The following is a 4,867-nucleotide window of genomic DNA, read 5'->3' as shown; positions in this document are numbered from 1 at the left end:
ACGCCTCTACCAGCAGGGCTCATGTATGCTTTCTTGGGCTTAAACTCCACTTATCCAGTAATCATCAATGATAGCCTATTAGAGGATCAAGAGAGTGCATTGCTTAGTGAGATAAGAAAGTTCAGGAGAGCCATAGGGTATTCTTTGGCTGATATTAGAGGGATCTCTCCTGACATTTGCACCCACAGGATCCACCTAGAGGACCAATCTATGTCCTCTATTGAGCATCAACGACGACTTAACCCCAACCTTAAGGAGGTGGTTAAGAAGGAGATACTAAAACTTCTTGAGGCAGGGATAATTTACCCAATCTCTGACTCAAGATGGGTGTCTCCTGTTCATGTTGTGCCCAAGAAGGGTGGGATCACAGTGGTTAAAAACGAGAAGGATGAGCTTATAGCTACTAGGACTGTCACAAGACACATAATGTGTATAGACTATAGAAAGATCAATGCAGCCTCTAGGAAGGATCATTTTCCTTTGCCTTTCATTGATCAGATGTTAGAGAGGCTTGCAAACCACCCCTTCTTTTGTTTTCTCGATGGGTACTCTGGATTTTTCAAATTCCCATAGATCCAAGAGATCAAGAGAAAACAACATTCACATGCCCTTATGGCATATTTGCATACAGGCGAATGCCTTTTGGTCTCTGTAATGCCCCTGCCACATTTCAACGTTGCATGATGCATATCTTCTCTGACATTATTGAAGAGAAAGTTGAGGTGTTCATGGATGACTTTAGTGTCTATGGCTCCTCCTTCTCGGATTGTCTCTCTAATTTGTCACAGGTCTTGGAGAGATGTGAGCAGCATAACTTGGTGTTGAACTAGGAGAAATGCCACTTCATGGTGTAGGAAGGAATAGTTCTTGGGCACAAGATATCTGAGAAGGGCATAGAGGTTGACAGAGCAAAAGTAGAAGTAATGGTGAACCTGCAAACTCCCACTTCAGTCAAAGGGATAAGGAGTTTCCTTGGGCATGCAGGGTTTTATAGAAGATTCATCAAAGACTTCTCAAGAATTGCCAGGCCCTTGACAAGGCTGTTGTGTAAAGAAGTGGATTTCATCTTTGATGCTGAATGTGAAGAGGCCTTCAAGATGATCAAGGATGCATTAGTCAGTGCACCAATTGTCCAAGCCCCAGACTGGTCCCTTCCTTTTGAGGTTATGACAGATGCATCTGATTTTGCAGTTGGAGCTGTACTTGGCCAGAAGAAAGACAAGAAACTACATGTCATCTACTATGCCAGTAGAACACTTGACTCTGCACAAGAGAAGTATGCTACTACTGAGAAGGAAATGCTGGCAATAGTCTTTGCCTTTGATAAATTCAGAAGCTACCTGGTGGGATCAAAAGTCATTGTATATACTGATCATGCAGCCCTCAGGTATCTGATGACCAAGAAAGATGCTAAGCCAAGACTGTTAAGATGGGTTCTTCTACTTCAGGTGTTTGATATGGAAGTACAAGATAAAAAGGGTATAGAGAATGGGGCTGCAGACCATCTCTCCAGGCTGAGGATTGATTCTGAAGTGCCTCTCAATGATAGTCTTCCTGAGGAATCACTGATGGTACTCCATTCTTATTTGGAGTTTGAAGAGGTGGACAGCATTCAAGATAGGAGGATGCCCTGGTTTGCTGATATTGTGAACTTTCTTGTTTGTGGAATGGAACCACCTGAACTTGATGCTTACCACAGGAAGAAGTTTTTCAGAGATGTTCAAAGATACCATTGGGATGAGCCCTACCTCTATGTCTTGAACAAAGATCAGCTGTATAGAAGGTGTCTTGCTGAGGAGGAGATGCAACCTGTGTTGCAAGAGTGTCATGGTTCAGCTTTTGGAAGTCACATGGGAGCATTCAAGACTGTGGCAAAGGTTCTTCAGAGTGGGTTTTGGTGGCCCACAATGTTCAAAGATGCTCAGTTAGTGGTTTCAGCATGTGATGCCTGTCAGAGGCATGGGAACATATCAAAGAGGAGTGAGATGCCTCAAAACCCAATTCTAGAAGTTGAGATCTTTGATTGCTGGGGGATTGACTTTATGGGGCCCTTCATTTCATCCTATGGGAATCAGTATATACTTGTTGTTGTGGACTATGTGTCCAAATGGGTTGAGGCCATTGCTTCCCCTACCAATGATTCCAAGGTTGTAGTGAAGCTTTTCAAGGGCATTATCTTCCCAAGGTTTGGAGTTCCAAGGGTTGTTATCTCTGATGGAGGATCTCATTTTGTGAACAAGACTTTGGAGGGTTTGTTGAGAAAGCATGGAGTGAAACACAAGGTAGCTACTCCTTATCATCCTCAAACTAGTGGCCAGGTTGAAGTATCCAATAGACAGATCAAAGCCATTCTAGAGAGGACTGTTAGCTCAAGCAGAAAAGATTGGAGCAAAAGGCTAGATGATGCATTGTGGGCTTACAGGACTGCCTTTAAAACTCCAATTGGGACATCACCTTTCAATCTGCTATATGGGAAGAGCTGCCACCTTTCTGTTGAGTTGGAGTACAAGGCTATGTGGGCTGTGAAGTTGCTGAACTTTGATATCAAGACAGCTCAAGAGAAGAGGGTCATGCAACTCCATGAACTTGAGAAGATTAGGCTTGAGGCTTTTGAGAGCTCAAAGATCTATAAGGAGAAGACCAAGGCTTTGCATGATCAAAAGATTCTGAAAAGGGAGTTCAAGAATGGTGATCTGGTGTTGCTGTTCAACTCTAGACTTAAGTTGTTTCCTGGAAAACTTAAGTCTAGATGGTCTGGTCCCTTCAAAGTTCTTGAAGTGAGACCATATGGAGCTATTGTCTTAGAAGGAAAGAATGGCCAACAGTTTGTGTTAAATGGCCAGAGGATCAAGCATTATTTGGTCTCCCAAAAGAAGGAGGAAGCTACATCAGTTCCCCTTCTTGATCCACCAGCCTGTTAAACAGGTTTCCAAAGTCAAACTTAGAGACTTTAAACAAAGTGCTCTTGGGAGACACCCCAAGCTTATCCTTTGTAAATATGCTTTTGATCTTTTGATTCCTTTTTTTTCATGTTTTAGGATGTTTTGATGGGTTTGTTTAGTGTCTACAGGTTATAGGTTTGAGTCTGAACCCTTGGAAAGTGAATGCAAAATGAAAAGAGATGAAGGAATAGAGACAAGCTTGTGCTCGGCCTTTGACATGGGCACCGGCCACGGTCTCAAGACCAAGCCGTGGCAAAAGAAGCAAGGGTTCGGTGATTGCCACGGGAAAAAGGCACGGGACACAGGTGGCCGTGGCAAAAAGAAATGAGAAGAGGACCTGGTTCGGGTTTTGCCACGGTGGGATGACACGAGATGGAAGGTGGCCGTGGCAAAGCAGTGAGAAGTGTCCGGTGTTCATGGAATGACACGGCTACAAGACACGGGGTCAGGACCAGGCCGCGGCAAAATCAAGATGGAAGGACAAAGGGCTCAGACTTTGACACGGCCAAGAGACACGGTTAGAGACCAGGCCGTGGCAAAGCAATGAGAGATGTCCATCATTCGGGGATTGCCACGAGGGGATTGCCACGGGGTGAAACAAGGCCGTGGCAAAACGAAGGAGGAACAAGCAACATTCGGACATTGCCACAGGTGAGATTGCCATGGGAAGAGGCTAAGGCCGTGGCAAAGAGAGAACAGATGGCCGGTGTTCGTGGAATGAAACGGGCTAAAAGGTTAGCCGTGGCAAAGAATAAGGAGGTTTGACAGGAAATGAAGATTGCCACGGGTGAGATTGCCACTGGAAAACATTAGACCGTGGCAAGAGAAAGGAAAAAATGCTCGAGGTTTGCCACAGTCTGAAGGCACGGCCACACCAAGACCGCGGCAAAGAAGAGACACAAACACGCTTCTTGACACGGTCACTTGACACGGTCAACCAGGCGCGACCAAATTTTGAATTTAAGTTGACCGTACGGACGTTGACCGGTCAAAGGACGCGCCAAGACAGCTGTTCCCCACCTCTCCTTCTTCCTCATCGCGAGTTTGCTCCTTTCTCTCCATTCTTGAGCTTTAAACTTTCATATCTCTCTCGTTCCTGCATCAAATTGAGAAATTCCAACTGCATTTAACTCGTAATCCTGTCTAGTTTCTTGATGCACATTCGTTTTTCACTCGAAACTTGAAGATTCCAAGGTATTTAGTCTGTTAAAACTCACCTTTTCCATGCTTTAGTGTGCTGTTCATGAACAGAAAAACAAATGGAATCGATTTTAATGGGCTTCTTGATACCTTGGAATCATTTTGTGAGTATTGTGCAAGTAGAATGGATAGGAATTTCATGGATCTTGCTTGAGAATAACCTGTTCTTGGAATTTTTGAGAATTTTTTCTTAAAATTCATCAAGTTGTATCGATTTTTTTTAGAATTGTGTTTCAAGCTGAACTCTTTGTGTGCATTGATTCTTGCCATTGCTCTGTGTTTATTGAGTTTTTAATCAGCTTAAAATACATTCTTTTCAAGAGAAATCGATTTGTACCACTCATGAACTTGGTGAAATTTTTGGAAAACTCTTGTTGTTCTCTTGCTTTGGTACTTACAACTGTTTGAGAAAATGCAGGATGGCAGGAACAAAAAGACAAGCAGCCATGGAGAAATCTAAAAAAGAGAAAGCTGGAGCTTCAGAGGATCAAATTATGCCTTTTGGGCATAAGGTTTTCAAGAAACAGAAAAAACAGAGAAAGCCAAAGGATCCAGCTGAGAAGAAAACAAAGAAAGTTGCTGCACCAAAGAAAACAAAGGCCTCTACTTCAAAAACTTCTGGTAAAGAGCTGGCATTGGTTGAGGTCGTTCACAGAGCAGGAAAAGAGGTGGCTGTGGCTGAGGATGAAGAAGGAACAGAGAGTGATCCTGAAACAAGCGGGTTA

Source organism: Eutrema salsugineum, unplaced genomic scaffold (genome assembly GCF_000478725.1).
Source record: "Eutrema salsugineum unplaced genomic scaffold, Eutsalg1_0 scaffold_3, whole genome shotgun sequence".
Lineage (NCBI taxonomy): Eukaryota > Viridiplantae > Streptophyta > Magnoliopsida > Brassicales > Brassicaceae > Eutrema > Eutrema salsugineum.
This window is presented reverse-complemented; position numbering follows the sequence as displayed.